The sequence below is a fragment of the Rutidosis leptorrhynchoides genome, chromosome 9 (genome assembly GCF_046630445.1).
Source record: "Rutidosis leptorrhynchoides isolate AG116_Rl617_1_P2 chromosome 9, CSIRO_AGI_Rlap_v1, whole genome shotgun sequence".
Lineage (NCBI taxonomy): Eukaryota > Viridiplantae > Streptophyta > Magnoliopsida > Asterales > Asteraceae > Rutidosis > Rutidosis leptorrhynchoides.
In genome coordinates this window covers 373,854,888-373,873,122 of record NC_092341.1, presented here as the reverse complement: position 1 = coordinate 373,873,122, position 18,235 = coordinate 373,854,888, and positions in this window count along the sequence as shown.

Here is an 18,235-nt window from a genome sequence, read left to right as displayed (position 1 = left end):
CTTCGACGTGTGCTAGAACGGCATAGCAACCTTTTCTTAATAGCTTTTGCGCCTTCAAATTACTAATAAGATTTAGCTTCACGTTGCTCTTTTCTCTGTACACCATTAAGGGTTTTCCTTTTTCTCGCATAATGCGAATCGCATTTTTGTAACAAATGATTTCTGCTTTCACCTCTTTCAACCAGTCCATGCCAATTATCACATCAAAACTCCCTAACTCTACTGGTATCAAATCAATCTTAAACGTTTCGCTAACCAGTTTAATTTCTCGATTCCGACATATATTATTTGCTGTAATTAATTTACCGTTTGCTAATTCGAGTAAAAATTTATTATCCAAAGGCGTCAATGGACAACTTAATTTAGCAAAAAAATATTTACTTATATAGCTTCTATCCGCACCCGAATCAAATAAAACATAAGCAGATTTATTGTCAATAAGAAACGTACCCGTAACAAGCTCCGGGGCTTCCTGCGCTTCTGCCGTATTAATATTGAAAACTCTTCCGCGGCCCTGTCCATTAGTATTCCCATGATTTGGGAATTTGTTTCTGATATGACCCGGCTTCCTACATCCATAACAAATAATGGCGGTATTATTTGTTCCGTCATTATTTGTTCCTTTATTCTTGTTAGCCATTGATCTATAAACTTCACACTTCGTCGTACCATGACCCTTTCTATTACACTTAGTACACGATGTTGTACAAAGCCCAGTCGGATGGTATCCTTCACACCTCTGGCATGGTTTCTGCCTCTAGTTGTTATTGTTGGGATTGTTGTTGTTGCGGTTGTTGTTATTGTTGGAACGGTTATTGTAGTTGTTGTAGTTGTTGTTGGGATTGTTATTGTTGTTGCGGTTAAAGTTGCGGTTGTTGTGGTAGTTGTTACGTTTGTGATTGCGATTATTGTTGTTGTTGTTGGATTAGTGACGCTTGTCATCGTTTTCTTCCCACTTTCTCTTGATTTGTTTCGTGTTGGTTTCTTCGGTCTCCTGCTCTTTAATTCTTCCCTCAATCTGATTTATGATTTTCTGAGCCATTCGACTTGCCTTTTGTATGGAGGCGGGCTCGTGTGAACTCACATCTTCTTGAATCCTTTCTGGTAACCCTTTTACAAATGCGTCGATCTTCTCCTCCTCATCTTCGAACACTCTTGGACACAATAGGCACAACTCTGTGAATCGTCATTCGTACGTGGTAATGTCGATTCCTTGCGCTCGTAATCCTCTAAGCTCTACCTTGAGCTTATTGACCTCGTTTCTAGGACGGTACTGTTCAGTCATCAGGTGTTTGAATGCTAACCACGGTAATGCGTAAGCAGCATCTTGTCCCATCTGCTCAAGATAAGTGTTCCAGCATGTTAACGCAGTACCCATGAAGGTATGCGTAGCGTACTTTACCTTGTCTTCTTCAGTACATTTACTTATGGCAAACACCGATTCGACCTTCTCGGTCCACTGTTTTAATCCGATTGGTCCTTCGGTTCCATCGAATTTTAGAGGTTTGCAGGCAGTGAATTCCTTGTAGGAGCATCCTACACGATTTCTTTTGGAATTTGTTCCATTGCTGGATTTAGAGTTATTGTTATTTTGCATCGCAGCTTGTACTGCGGCTATATTTGCAGCAAGGAATGCACGGAAATCTTCCTCGCTCAAATTCAAATTCTGACGAGTAGTCGGTGCCATTTCCTTCAAAAATAGCCAAAAGAATTAAGTTAATCATATAGAATATTAAGAGTAGTCAATAAGTATTTCGTAGCATCATATGAACTTATTTATAAAAGCTTTTTCTTCATATTAGCGTTTTATAATTTTTCATTCGGGTAGTACCTATCCGTTAATTTCATACTTAGTAGCTAATATACAATTCAACTATTATAATTCTATATGAAAAACTGATTACAATAATATTTCGCGTTCAAATTTTTATTTAATATTTTAAAAACTTACAATACCGTTATTTTACATATAGCATGAAATATAGCACACAGTAACTTTGATACAAGGCAGTTGTGAAGTCAATTCTAGTTAAGCGCAAGTCGTTCAGCAAAGGTAATAAAGACACGTAATTCGTAGGTCCAGAAACAAGTCATGCATTCGGATTTTACTAGTATTATTTTCCATCCTTGGTCTTGTGGAAAATAACCGTTGTGATCGTTGCCAAGACAGCATGTTGTAACGTCGTCAAAACGACGAGGGTTACGTAATGCCCAACAGCCCCGTAACAATCTAAAAACTTAATTTCTTACTCCAACTACTGAATCCGTCACTTGTGGGAATTTTTTATTTAAAAGTTGCAACCCGATGTTATTTTTCTCAATTTGGTGAGAAGCGAACATCATTAACCCGTAAACATAACATGCTTCTTTATGTTGCATGTTTGAAGATCTTTCTAAAGAACGAAGTCCTATGTTGGGATATGTGGAGTCAAAATAGGCTCTCAACCCGTAGCGGAAAGTTGCAGTAGGGTTTCCCGCACTTAATGCCTTAAAGAAAACACGGTGTAACTTAGGTTCTCCCCAATGTGATATACACCATCTATTAAAGGAAAGCCTTTTATAAACCAAGGCATGCCTGGAACGTCTTTCAAATGTCCTACAAACTAATTTCGCCATAAATAATTGTGCGTATGAATTTTGACCGACTTTAGACAAGATTTCATCAATCATATCCCCTAGTAAGTCTTCTAAAATATTTGGTTGTCTATCCTTAACGTCCATTGTGTGTTTTTATACTGTAAAATAGACGAGGATTAGATTCATAAAAGATAATTAACACACAATACAAGCAATTTTTACATATAACATAAAAGTACAAGCATACTATAATACATATATTACACAACATGATTACAACTCTTTATTCCGACTCACTTATTTCTTCCTCCTCCGACTTGGTTCGTTTCGCTAATTTTCTAGGGATATATGGTGCTCCTCTAATACGAGCCGTCGTTTTCACAAATAGTTTAGAAAAACCTGGTGGCTTAGATGTTCCCGGGTTATAGTGAAAGTTTAAGAAATACGGGTGTTTACGGTACACCCCATCAGGGTACTTCATGTTAACATAAAGTTCATCGGTTTTGGACTCGGTTTTTTCTATTTTGATAGATTTTCCCTTATTATTTTCTTTTGCCTTATTAAATTGAGCCGGGGTAATTTCTATAATATCATCGGAATCCTCGTCGGGATCCGATTCATCAGAAAATTGGTAATTTTTCCAATATTTTGCTTCCTCGGCGGAAACACCATTTACCATTTTTAACTTTGGTCCATTGGTTGAGGATTTTCTTTTATTTAATCGTTTTTCTGTAGTTATTAATATTTCTTCCTCCAGAACCTCTTCTTCTTCCGGTTCCTCTTCTTCTGGTTCCTCTTCTTCCGGTTCCTCTTCGGGAATTTGTGAATCTTCCCAAAATACATTCAAATCTTCATTATTATTAGGTGAGTCGATGGGATATGTACTAGAGGTAGACATCTATCACACAATATCAAACACGTTAAGAAATTAATATAGCACATAATATTTACATGTAAAAATATATAGTTTCCAACAAAAGTGTTAAGCAATCGTTTTTAAAGTAAACACGGTCGAAGTCCAGACTCACCAATGCATCCTAACAAACTCGATTAGACACACTAATGAAAATTTCTGGTTCTCTAAGACCAATGCTCGGATACCAACTGAAATGTCCCGTTCATATCGATTATAAACGTTTCATATTAATTGATTTCGTTGCGAGGTTTTGACCTCTATATGAGACGTTTATCAAAGACTGCATTCGTTTTTAAAACAAACCATAACCTTTATTTTATCGATAAAGGTTTAAAAACCATAATGTAGATTATCAAGTAATGATAATCTAAAAGATAACGTTTTACACACGACCATTACATAATGGTTTACAATAATATTACACATCGGTTTAAATTTCCGAATGCAGTTTTTAAACAATATATTACAAGTATGCTGACTCCAATTCTTGTCCTTAAATTAGCATGCAACAGCGGAAGCTCTTAATAATCACCTGAGAATAAACATGCTTTAAATGTCAATAAAACTGTTGGTGAGTTATAGGTTTAGCCTATATATTTATCAAATCGTAATAATAGATCACAAGATTTCATTTATTCAATAATCTTACACTCGCAAATGTAAAAAAATCATTCATATGATAAACACCTGGTAACCGACATTAACTTTAGTGCATATAGAATATTCCCCGCATACTCGCAAGTATGTCATAAATTGGCAATCGCAATCACCATATAAATCGAAGTACTAAAGCCATTCATAACTTGAATGGGGGTTGTTAGGCCCAATAGATCTATCTTTAGGATTCGTGTCAATTAGGGGCCATTTCCCTAATTCTTAGGTTACCAGACTTGAAGGGCGATATTCGATTTCGATAATCCAACCATAGAATGTAGTTTTGCGTAATTGTGTCTATTTTGTAAAACATTTATAAAACTGCATGTATTCTCATCCCAAAAATATTAGATTTTAAAAGTGGGACTATAACTCACTTTCACAGATTTTTACTTTGCCGGAAATAAGACTTGGCCACTGGTCGATTCACGAACCTATAACAAATATATACATATATATCAAAGTATGATCAAAATATATTCACAGCATATTTTATTTACGTTTTTAACGATTTAAGTTGTTAAGTTAGCAGTCCAACGTTAGTAGTTCACAATTAATTGTCCACAGTTAGTAGTACAGAAATAAATCAATATAATTTCTTGAATCAATCCATGACCCAGTGCATACAAGTCTCAGACTCGATCACAACTCAAAGTATATATATTATTTTGGAATCAACCTCAACCCTGTATAGCTAACTCGATCATTACCGCATATAGAGTGTCTATGGTTGTTCCAAATAATATATATAGATGACGTCGATATGATATGTCAAAACATTGTATACGTGTCTATGGTCTATCAAGACATGTATAATACAATATAAGTTAGTTAAGTTATGGTTAGTAGGCATTTGTTATAAAATTTACGTAGCTACAACAAGTAAAAAATTTCCAATTTTGTTTTACCCATAACTTCTTCGTTTTAAATCCTTTTTGAGTGAATCAACTTGCTATGGTTTCATATTGAACTGTACTTTATGAAACTAAACAGAAAAAATATAGGTTTATAGTCGGAAATATAAGTTACAAGTCATTTTTGTAAGAGGTAGTCATTTCAGTCGAAAGAACGACGTCTTGATGACCATTTTGAAAAACATACTTCCACTTTGAGTTTAACCATGATTTTTGGATATAGTTTCATGTTCATAAGAAAAATAATTTTCCCAGAAGAACAACTTTTAAATCAAAGTTTATCATAGTTTTTAATTATCTAACCCAAAACAGCCCCCGGTTTCACTACGACGGCGTATCTCCGGATTTACGGTGTTCTTCGTGTTTCTAGGTTTTAAATCATTAAGTTAACATATCATATAGATATAGAACATGTGTTTAGGCGATTTTAAAGTTAAGTTAGAAGGATTAAATTTATTTGCGAACAAGTTTAGAATTAACTAAACTATGTTCTATATATATATATATATATATATATATATATATATATATATATATATGAATCGAATGATGTTATGAACATCATTACTACCTCAAGTATAGTAGGTAAACCTACTGGAAATAACAAGAAATGATCTAGAGCTTCAAAGGATCTTGGATGGCTTGGAAGTTCTTGAAGTAGAATCATGACACAAAAACAAGTTCAAGTAAGATTTTCTACTCGAATTAAGATAGTTATAGTTATAGAAATTGAATCAAAGTTTGAATATGAATATTACCTTGGATTAGAATGATAACTTAATGTAAGTAACAAAGGTTTCTTGACCTTAGATTATTACTTGGAATGGATTAGAAAGCTTGGAAGTATATTTGCAAACTTGAAAGTATTCTTGATTTTATGAAACTAGAACTTATAGAATTTATGAAGAACGCTTAGAACTTGAAGATAGAACTTGAGAGAGTTCAATTAGATGAAGAAAATTGAAGAATGAAGGTGTTTTTATGTGTTTTAGGTCGTGATATATGGATTAGATATAAAGGATATGTAAGTTTGTTTTCTTGTAAATAAGTCATGAATGATTAATAATATTTTTGTAATCTTGCTAAATAATTCATACTAGATTACAAAGAATGGTTCCCACATGTTTGATGACTCATTAAGGGTTGCTAAGATCTGATCATTGAAGTATATATACTAATAGTATGTACATCTAGGAGCTGTGTATTGTACGAGTACGAATACGGGTGCATACGAGTAGAATTGTTGATGAAAATGAATGAGAATGTAATTGTAGGCATTTTTGTTAAGTAGAAGTACTTTGATATGTGTCATGAAGTCTTTCAAAAGTATACTAATACATATTAATACACTATATGTATATGCATTTTAACTGAGTCGTTAAGTCATCGATAGTTGTTACATGTAAGTGTTGTTTCGAAACCTTTAAGTTAACGATTTCGTTAAATGTAATTAATCCCATTGTTATTATATTTAATGAGATGTTAAATTTTTAAAGTACAATGATAACATGATGTACTAATATATCTTAATATGATATATAAATATTAAGACGTTATTACAACGATAAACGTTACGTATAGATATCGTTTTGAATTTCTTAAGTTAGTAATCTTGTTTTATGTATAAGGTTCATTGTTAATATACATAATGAGATACTTTAATTATCATTTTCATCATGTTAAACATATATATATATATATATATATATATATATATATATATATATATATATATATATATATATATTCATATATATAATATCATGTCATATACAAGTTATAACGTTCGTGAATCATCGGACAAACTGGGTGGTCAAACGTTAAAACAAAAACCGTTTCAAATAATCAAGTCTTAATAAGTTTGATTGCTTAACATGTTGGAAATATTTATTTATGTAAATATTAATCTCATATAATATATATTCATGGAAAAGTTCGGGTCACTACATCAAGTTATTTGCTGTTTGCTATACAATAAAAAACGAATGGAGGGTTATTGTTTTGGGAAAAAATGAAACTAAAATTACCTAATTTTACCAATGAATTTCATCAAAGGATGAAAGACCAAACAGATTACAAAAAAAGAACGGTGCACCTCGTAACTAGAAAACAAAGAAATCTAACACCCTAACTAGCCACCAAGGCTACTTAAAAGGCGAGCCGAGCCAAAACAAAGCAACAATGACCAACAAAAAGACGAGCCGAGCCGAAACAAAGCAACAATGACCAATAAAAATGTAACAACCGAACTAGCAAATAACAAAACCTAAACCTAAGATTACATAAGCATAAACAAGCCAATAAAGTAAATATTTCTTACAAAAACTTTACAAAACTTTATGTAACAACCCAAACCAATAAGCAACCAAATACGCGAAATAATTTTTTTTTTTTTTAAAGTCAGAAGGGTGCGCCACGCGCACTACCTTAGGGTGCGCGGCAAGCACTGGCCAAATCAGCTTCCGTCCGAAATTGTCATTTTTCAAATAAAGATCTCCCACTTCCCGACGTATTTAGACGAAACGCTTTTCACAACATGTTCAAATATGTAAAACTAACACCTTTCAATGATAAAATGAGTTTTACGAACCCGGGCCCACATATGGCCGAAATACGAGTTTCGTACAAAATACATAAGTTTCAACCGAATTAGTTTAAATTCTAAACGACACTAGAGCATGATGTTTGGGGGTTAAACTACCCAACTCTCGGTCAAACTTCAAAATCTAACACATCCAAAAGCGTCCCCTATCAAACAAGCGGGATCTCTAATCCAATCGTACGCCCTTACCCTTGTCAATGCCCGAGCCTATAAAAAGGTAAACAACGAGAGGGTAAGCAAAACGCTTAGTGAATGCAATAATTATACATACACATATATAACCTACTTACTTGCAAACACTTACACAATACCGCATACAAGCTAGCAATTCGACAACTATGCAAACATTATACATATACCAATATCCGTAATCATAATAAGCTAGCGATTCCAAAAGCATATAGTTCACAATTAAATATGCTAGTACAAAAATTCACACGACCATGGTTAACCAATCATACTAGGGAACGGTACTCGGAAAAGACCGTCGGAGTTCATAACATCCATTAGTGTTACTTAAACACCGCGTAATCACTAATCCCTCGGGTGATGTCTTGAACACCGCGACTAACTCTCCCCCATGACAATGTGGCGTCTTGAACACCGCGAAGATTCCACATGTCAATCAAAACAATGAGTGGTGTCTTGAACACCGCGACAATTTCACTCCCATGACAATGTGGTGTCTTAAACACCGCGACAATACCACGCGTCAATCAAACCAATGAGTGGTGTCTTAAACACCGCGACAATACCACTCGTTACGTAGAATGTGGTGTCTTAAACACCGCGACAATACCACATTCATACTACACAAATAAATACATTATATATGAACACGCATAATTATTCCACTCACCTTAACGATTCGGTGACGGTTTTATACTTCCGTGAACTTCAAAGCAAAGTACCTAATACAATAAGTACTCGATCAACACACAACTAGTTGGACTAAATACCAACAACTTACACATGTGCATTTAATGACTTAATGCATTAAATGCCCCATTTTCACCAAAACCGTACACTAAATGTCAAGACCACCACATATCACTAAAAGCTAGTGGTTAAGGTCCAACAACACTAACTAATACATAATTAGGGTATTTCATACCCATCTTTCTCAATTAGGTCAATTATTACCCATTTGACCACTTTAAGGTCTACACACCCATTTACTAAACATCTAGGTGTGCTAGTAATTAACTAACTAATTTAGGCTCATAAACCCCAATTAACACTTTGAAACCCTAGGTTAGTCATCCTTGAGTCCTCATGGCTCAATCTTACCCAAGAACACCCAATATCACCAAATATGGGTTTTATGTTCTTCATTTACCCAAACCCTAACCCATACATAAATCAAAGCAAGAAAATCAAAGTTAGAACATACCACTACAATCACAACGTAGCTAGTGATTAGATGAACAACTTTGTAACTCGATCTAAGACTCAAAACTAGCTCTTTCTTCCTTTGCTTGACCTTTCTCACACAAGAATCTCACACTCTCTCTAAAATTGAAGTGGATAGGATAAGGTTGTTGGAATTGGAGTGAATGACACCCCAAGATCTGATCTACTTGCCTTAATGTAACATTTCGATTATTTAAGGTAATATTTTATGTAATTTGATAGGTACATATATATTGTTGGTGCTACTTTGTATTATAAGTGGATAATATTTAAAGTTTGTTAGTTAAGTTGAAAGGGGACTAGTGATGCAAAGTTAATTTAAGGACCTCACTTAATATGGTTTTGGTGGGGAGGGTAGAAAGTGCAAATGAGGTAAAGTTAAATCAATTAAAAGAGTAAAATGCTGAAAAATCATTATCAGTTGCAAAAAAAAAAAAAAAAAAAAAAAATACAGAAACTTAGTGTGTGCTTGTGTGTGTGTCGACCCAAACAAGAAGAGAAGAAGAAATCTTCAATTGAAAGGATTTTGTACATGTAAGTGGAAATTAATGAAATCTAGTGTGCTCTAATCATCATAGCAAGTTTTAATTCTTCAATTTCTTCTCCATTTATGCACATTAGGGTTCTTAAATCCCTAAAGACAAGGTATGAACTCTTATGTCTAAGTATCACTAAATTGGGTGTTTTAGGTGAATCATAAGCTTAAGAGTTGTTGTATGATGTGTGTATGCATAGTTGTTTGGTTAAAAACGAATTTATAATTGATATTGGAAGTAAGTTCATGTATGAACTTGCAATTTGAGTGTATGTTGTGAATATGATGAAATTGATGTTATTTATAGCTTTGAATCAAGTCATGCACACTAGGTGTTTGATGAAATGCCTCAATGAAAATGTTTATGTGATTTAGTTAAACTTGTAAAGGAGAAAGTTTATATGTGAATTGTTGTTATTGTTGTAAGTAATGATATTTGGATAAATGATGATTTTAGGGTTGCTAGTAGTAGAGATGGGTTTATGCACATTTGATGTTTGATGAAAGTGTTGAAAGCTCTTGAAAGTTGTGATTTCGTTGAGTTATGTTATTGATGAAATTAGCTCATGTATAAGTTCTAATCAAGGCATAGGAGCTTCTAGTGATCAAGGAACCTCATTTAATCAAGGTGAGTTTATAGGGGGTAAATTGGGCGGGTCAAGAGTGGCTTAGTGTTCCCGAATTGCATCCGTGCAAGAGGGCAACGACTAAGTGCACTAGATGGATAGCTTAGATAGAATTATTAGGTTCGCCTAGTAATTGTATCTATGGTTGATGATTAGCTTAGGCAAGGTCATTAAGCTTGCTTAGCGATCTTGTCTATGGTATGACTTAGCTTAGACACTTTGGGTGTCCATGTATGTATGTATGAATGTAATGTGATTAAGGTAGCTTAGGCATATGTGTATGCCTATGGTTATGTTTAGCTTAGACATAATTACTAGGATTGGCCTTAGTAAGTTATGTCTATAGTAAGTAATGGATCGGATCCAAAAGTAAGTAAGCAACCATTTGGGTTGGAAAGGCTAAGTGAAGAAATGATTACGCTCAATAATATGTGCTACTTTATTTGCCTATAACTCACTAAGCGTAAAAGCTTACCCCCATGTTATTTTATGTTTTTTTATAGGAACGAAAGGACATCGAGAAGGTAAGGAGCCTATGTAAGGATAGCGGAGCTTTGGTCATATAGTAAGTGATAATGTAAGTCCCTATTTCGAATCTACCTTTAATGATACCGCTTATCAATGCCAAGTCTTTTGTATTTGAAAATTATGTTTATTTTAAGTTTTGGGACCAAATGGCATATTTAAGATGTGTAAATTCGTTGCTCTTGATTAAAAGATTTCCGCAATGTTTGACGATGTAAGAAACTGTTTTAATTAAGTTTGATTATGTATTATGTTGTTTAAATGTGTTGGGTAATGATGAGATGGTGAAAATGTGATTTTTGTATCAGGTTGCAGAACAGTACCAGCAACCGTGTAAGGTCACGCCGCGACCCTATATGTCGCGCCGCGACATATCAAAGATTTTGATTCCAGGAGGGCTGTTAAGCAGGATTGAATTCCTTTGAAAAGTCGCGCCGCGATCAAGAGTTGCCGCGCCGCGGCATATCACTTGGTCTGGGCGGTCAATCTTTAAAAAAAAAATTCTATCATTTAAGGGCGTTAAAAGTTGGTATCAGAGCTATGGTTTAAGGGACTTGGATAACCCACTATAGGGATTATCTAGGCTTAAACCATTGTTGTTAAGGGATAAGCGGTTTAGGACTTGCATGATAGTTGAGATTGAATGATTATGCCATGCTCCATAGGAAAGAGTTTATTGACGAGACCTATAGTGTAGTAATAAGATTGTGGATGATTTAGACGAAGAGTTTAATGCTTATTAAGCATGAGTTATAAATGATTAAATGCGTAATGCGGTGATGTAATGACGACCGGCCATTGCCATTACATCATTTTAGTTCGCATGAATATCTACTATGGTCATGGTGAAATGAGTTTGGAAATTCTTCGGTCTCATATGTTATGATAATCGGATTGATACATGTGTTTGAACTAATGAGTTATATACATTGTTTCAGAATGGCTATTGTATCTCCAAATAGAGGTAATGATGAGGACGATGAGTACGTCCATACCCCGTCAATGGAATCTGTTGAAGGCTCACAATCTGAATCCGATGAGGTTACTATGGCAAATGATATTTCGGGGCAAATAGGACAAGCGTTGGTGCGATACACCCCAACCCTTCTAGAGAAGATAAAGACATTGATTAATGATCAATTAGATGAAAAGTTAAAGACTTTTATGGCCAATAATGCTATGTTAAGAGGGGAAGGGGGAAGTGGGGTAAGACAAGAGGAAGTAGAAGCCCCGAGAAAGAAAGATGAGCGCTTTGAGTACAAGAATTTTGCTAATTGTCATCCACCGGAGTTTCACGGTAAGGTTGATCCAATTGTTAGTCAAAGGTGGATCGATGAGTTAGAAGAAACATTCATGTTGTGTGAATGTCCCGAGCACTTAAAAGTAATTTATGCGGCCCACCAAATGAAAGGAAGTGGTTATAAATGGTGGAATTTCATAGTTAAGTCACATGGGCGGGAGGTAGCAACAAGTTTTCCATGGGAAAAGTTTCGTGAGATGTTTATGGATCAATTTGCTCCACCCACCGAGGTTAGCCGGTTAAAGTCCGAATTCATGAATATTGAACATGGGAGTAAATCAGTGACCGAGTTTAATGCCGAGTTTAATGATAAGTCTCCTTTTTGCCCGGACTTTGTTTCAAGTCCTAAGTTGATGATGGATCACTATCATGAAAAGTTAAACCCTGAAATAAGTGAGTTTATTGATAAGGGCACGTATAAGACGTTAGCCGAGATGATGAATAGGGCCCTTGTGAGGGAACACAAACTTAAGAAGAAAGATGCATTTAAACAAAAGTTAGATCAAGATTCAAAGTCAATGCAAAGTATGAGCCCGAAGAAAGGTAAGTTTAATTCCGAATCCCCGCACAAATCAAAAGGGGGTTTCACGTCGGGAAAGAGCGGTGGTAAAGAAGGGAAGACGTGTAACAGGTGTGGTAAGAATCATGCGGGCGAGTGTAAAGCGGATACTACCATTGTTATTCATGTGGGAAGCCAGGTCATAGAGCCGCCGAATGTCCTAAGAAGGGAAAACAGTGTTATTATTGTTTTGAAAAGGGTCACTTTCAAGCCGAATGTCCAGAGTATAAGAAACATTTGGCGAGTGGTGGTGTTAAAAAGGAAGTTAAAACGGAACCAAAGACAAGTGATAGCCGACCAAGAGCCCGAGCTCATCAGATTACCGCTCACGAAGCGAAGGAATCCCAAAATGTGGTCTCAGGTACCTTTATTGTAAACTCTTTACCTGCGTATGTTTTGTTTGATTCCGGTGCTACGCATTCATTCGTTTCTTATTCATTTTGTAAACATTTTGATATGACCCCAAGTATGTTAGAGCATCCTTTAGAGGTTGAGATAGCTGACAATAAAACTGTTATGGTGTATAGTGTTATTAAAAGATGTGAAATTATTTTGGACGATGAGAATTTTGTTATAGATTTGATACCCATGCATATGGGAGAATTTCAAGTAATTGTAGGCATGGATTGGCTAGATGACAATGAAGGAATAATACTATGTCGTAAGAAAATTGTGTTAGTTCAATCACCAAGTGGAAAGGTTATTTGGATTTATGGGGAACGGGCTAGACGTGCTATTCCTATATGCACATATGCTAAAGCTAAACGATTTTTGTCCCATGGGTGTTGTGCATTTTTGGCACATGTGGTAGATGATTCGAAGAAGGTTGTTGGGATAGGTGATGTACCGATAGTTAATGAGTTTCCGGATGTGTTTCCGGATGAATTGCCCGGTGTACCTCCCGAATGAGAAGTAGAGTTTAGAATAGAGTTGATTCCCGGAGCCACGCCAATTACCAAAGCACTTTATCGATTAGCTCCATCGAAAATGAGAGAAATGATGACTTAACTACAAGATTTGATAGATAAAGGTTTTATACGTCCTAGTAGTTCACCTTGGGGAGCTCCAGTTTTGTTTGTGAAAAAGAAGGATGGAACAATGAGAATGTGTATAGATTATCGTGAATTGAATAAGGTCACTATTAAGAATAAATATCCTTTGCCGAGGATAGATGATTTGTTTGATCAATTACAAGGTGCATGTTTCTTTTCAAAGATAGATCTAAGGTTGGGTTATCATCAATTAAAGGTGAAGGAAGAGGATATCCCTAAAACAGCTTTTCGCACGAGGTATGGTCATTATGAATTCGTGGTTATGCCTTTTGGGCTAACTAATGCTCCAGCCGCATTTATGGATTTGATGAATAGAGTTTGTCGACCAATGCTCGATAGGTTTATGATAGTATTCATTGACGATATTTTAGTGTATTCTAAGGGGGAAGAGGAGGATGCGGTGCATTTATGATAGGTCAGATCATGTTGAGATTGAGAGAAATGATAAGATAGAGTGAGATTCGGTATGTAGGAAGAAGACTCGGTATGAGAGAGAATCGGTAAAATTACATTCCACAGCTTCTAAAACTCAGTTATAATGCAATGGCTATCTAATTAGGACTACTTAGGTTCCTTATATAGCCCTCTTCTAAGGAACCTTCATTTAAGCTTAATTCACATTAACACTATACAACTTCGGGGTCCTAACAATCTCCCCTTAGTGTTAAATGTGAACTTTACAATATAATCCTATTGTGAAATCTTGAGAGGTCCAAACGTTAGTTTCCATCGTGAGCCATCTGGTTTTGAAACTTCTACTTGATTTTCTGAAATTTGCTTAGAAGTTTTCCAGACTCCCAACGCTTTCCTTGGATCTCCCTCATGTAATGGATATTCATCCATTTCCTTGAAATACCTTCTCTTTCTCTGGCCACGAAGAATCTCAAACTGTCTTGTACAGATTCGGAGCTTTAAACGATCTCTGATATGCTTTATAAACTCTCCAAGACCCATTTTTGTATCAAAGTCATCAACCTTGCTTTGACGAATTTTAAGATACTTCAGTGCAGCCTTAAGTGTTCCATCTGAATATTTGTTCATCTCTTCAGTACGAATGAACACCTTTTCCTTTTGAGAATTTACAAATATAAACCCTTCGGGTTCGAATTGCATTTGAAACATCCTCATATCCTTCAGTCCCTCCATAAATTGTGTAACATCCCGCCTTTTTCCGTTTACTTTTCCGTTTAACTATTTTAAACTCCGTTATATGTTTTTAACATCTCCCGTTAATACGCGTTTTAAATTATCATGTCTAGGTAATTTAACGCACCCGCAACCGAACTCGAGGGATTAGTTCCGCCACAAAGCCAAAGAGGTGACTAGCTTTTGACTAGTCAACCCCCTTATCCTCCCCATTTTCATTTTCTTTCTTCTTTTCTTTCCATACTTCTCCATTTTTCTCAAATTCTCCAAAAAGCAAATCATCATCTAAAATCATTCAAGAAGGATTCATTCCAAACCGTTTACATATTTGAACTCCTCGTGATCTCCTCTTCGTTTCCATACCGATTTCATCAATTTTGGGTAACTTTCTAAAATCACTAGATTTTGTGTTCTTGATGTTTTTAACTTATAAAAGTGTTAATTAGTGTCTATGGCTCAAGTCTAACACGAATATATGATTTATATGCTCGATCTCGTTGTTTTAGTGTAACTAGCATGAACTTGAATTTTGGTGTGTTGTTCTTGAATTTTGGATGATCATATGTTGTTAGATGTTAAAAGTTGATGTTTTAATTGTGTTCCTAACATCACTAGCTTCAAATTGGTATGTAGGTTGACATGGATTAGTTTCATATGCAAGATTGTTGAATTTGTGATTTTGGATTAGGGTTTGATGAGCTTTACATGAACTTTTGATGCGTCAAATGCTATGAGATATTGTTGTTAAGTGTTTTGTTGCAATGTGTGTTGGATTACCTTCGAAACGGCATAACATACATGTAAATTGGTTGCCCGAATCATAAAATGCGTTTTTGGAACTTAAACTTTGATTATGAATGTTTAATTACGGTTTTTGGTTGTTTTAAGTGCAAGTTTGATTGATGATATGTGTTTAGTTGCATTCTTCGTCAAAATACCTTTCCAACGACGTATGATAGGCGCTATAAGTGTTTGCGGGTCAAGAATTGTGTTAGAAAAGGTTTTGGTTCGTGCACACTTTGAAAAACTGGCCAGGATTCTCTGCCCAGGAAGTGGCGCGGCGCGCCCCCTTTCTGCGCGGCGCGCAGAATAACCTGGACAGATTCTGTCCAACTTGGTCAATTTTCGAATAATGTTTGCTATGCTACGCACCTCCGATTAACATGTAACTTGGCCAACATGCTCATATATGACTTCTAAGCTTAGAAAAATAGTTTGGGACCCGACCCGAACGTGTTGACTTTCGTTGACTTTGACCGACCAAAGTTTGACTTTTAATCAAACTTAACCAAATATTTGTGCAATCGTTCTAACATGTTTTTATACTTGTACCTTGCATGAAACATGACAATTTGATTCACATGCTATTATGATCGAGTCTTAACGAGCCATAGGACTAATTGAACATCTTTGACCTATCGTGTTTACCGTTATTAATACAACCTATTTGTTTAGGTCAAGACTAGCATTGTTCTTTGCACACGTTACTTGTCGAAGTACTTTTTGGTTCGTGCATACAAGGTGAGATCATAGTCCCACTTTTACTCTTTTAAAACTTACTTTTGGGATGAGAAAACATAAACGATCCTTTTGAACTAAGTGAACACAAGAACGGGAAAACAAACATTCTACATACGAGTTTAGAACGAAAATCCTCAATCCGATTATCATTAGTTACATCAGATGGTGTAAGCGAGAACTTATGTTATATGGCCATATGGGTTTGACAAACCCTCATTCAAACGGTTCGCTACCGTTTACGAATGAAATATATTTTCGGGAACAGTGTTGTTCTAGCACTAATTGATGGGGTATTCAACGGACGGAACGTTAAGCTTTGATAATTGGGTGCTCGTGAATATTAACTTTTAGAATGTACTATGGCTTTATCGATGTTGCAAATCTTGTGGTTCAACTTACTATTACTCATTTACTTATTTAAACCTATGATTTCACCAACGTTTTCGTTGACAGATTCTCTATGTTTTTCTCAGGTCCTTGAACTTAGGTGATACATGCTTCCGCTCATACTATTTGATACTTGCATTGGATGTCGAGTATACTTGCATACGTGGAGCGTCTTTTTGACTACTTTTAATCGTGTCGCATGAGTTTCATACAAACTTTAACATTGTTATGTACTTGTTATGGAAACTACTTTTGTAAACTTTGAAACACCCTTATTTATGAAATGAATGCGACATACTTTTCGGTCAAACTTTGTTATAAAGACTTACGACCATGTAATGGGACCATACGTAGATGACGCCGTCATTTGACGATTTGTCGGGGTCGTTACAAGTGGTATCAGAGCTTTGGTTGTAGGGATTTAGAGTTCATTGGTGTCAACCCCGAGTCTTAGGGTACATTGGTGAGTCTAGACTACAACCGGCATATAGACTTGACGTAGGAATTACTTGACTATTTGTGCATTTATACTCGAACTCTCTTACTCATATCTACTCTTATCCTATCTAAATCTTGCGTTGTATAATTTAATTGACACGCCACCTTGACTATATGATGTAATGTCGAATGCACATATGAATTAGGGTAATATAATTCCCGGAAATTATATTACGGTGACTCATATGAACATACCGACATTATGACATAAAGAATTTAAGGCGGGTCAAAGATAATTTTTCTCTCTATCTTTATCCCATATCACGGTTAGTATCATTTAGAATACTAACCAACGGTATTCTTTTGTTTTGAAGGAACAATGGCTCCTCGTCGTGTACGCCGCAATGAAACTCCCGAACAAGCTCTCGAACGGATGATAGCTACCGCCGTAGATGCGGCCATGGCCGGTCACTCTTCCAACAACAATAACAATAACAACAACCACAACAACAACAACAACAATGGGGCCGGTAACTCAAACGAGGGATGCACCTACAAAGCTTTCATGGGGTGCAAACCTCACACTTATGATGGAACCGGTGGACCGGTTGTGCTTACTCGTTGGTTTGAACAAACCGAGGCCGTCTTTAGCATAAGCGGTTGTCGGGATCAAGACAAGGTCAAATACTCCACCCACACGTTCTCCGGTGTTGCTCTCACTTGGTGGAACACCTATGTTCAATCGGTGGGTACCGATGAAGCTCATGCTCTCTCTTGGGCCGATTTGAAGGAAAAGATGATTGTCGAATACTTTCCGCGCGAAGAAACCCGAAAGCTCGAGGAAGAACTAAGAGCTTTGAAAGCGGTCGGAAACGATCTTAAGGCTTATAATCAACGCTTCGCCGAACTATCCTTAATGTGTCCTAATCTTGTTAACCCCGAATCTCAAAGGATTGAGCTCTACATGCTCGGTCTTCCAAAAAGCATCAAACAAGGGGTGATGTCATCCAAACCCGCTACTCATCAAGCCGCTATGAACATGGCTCGTCAATTAATCGAAACGGTTGACG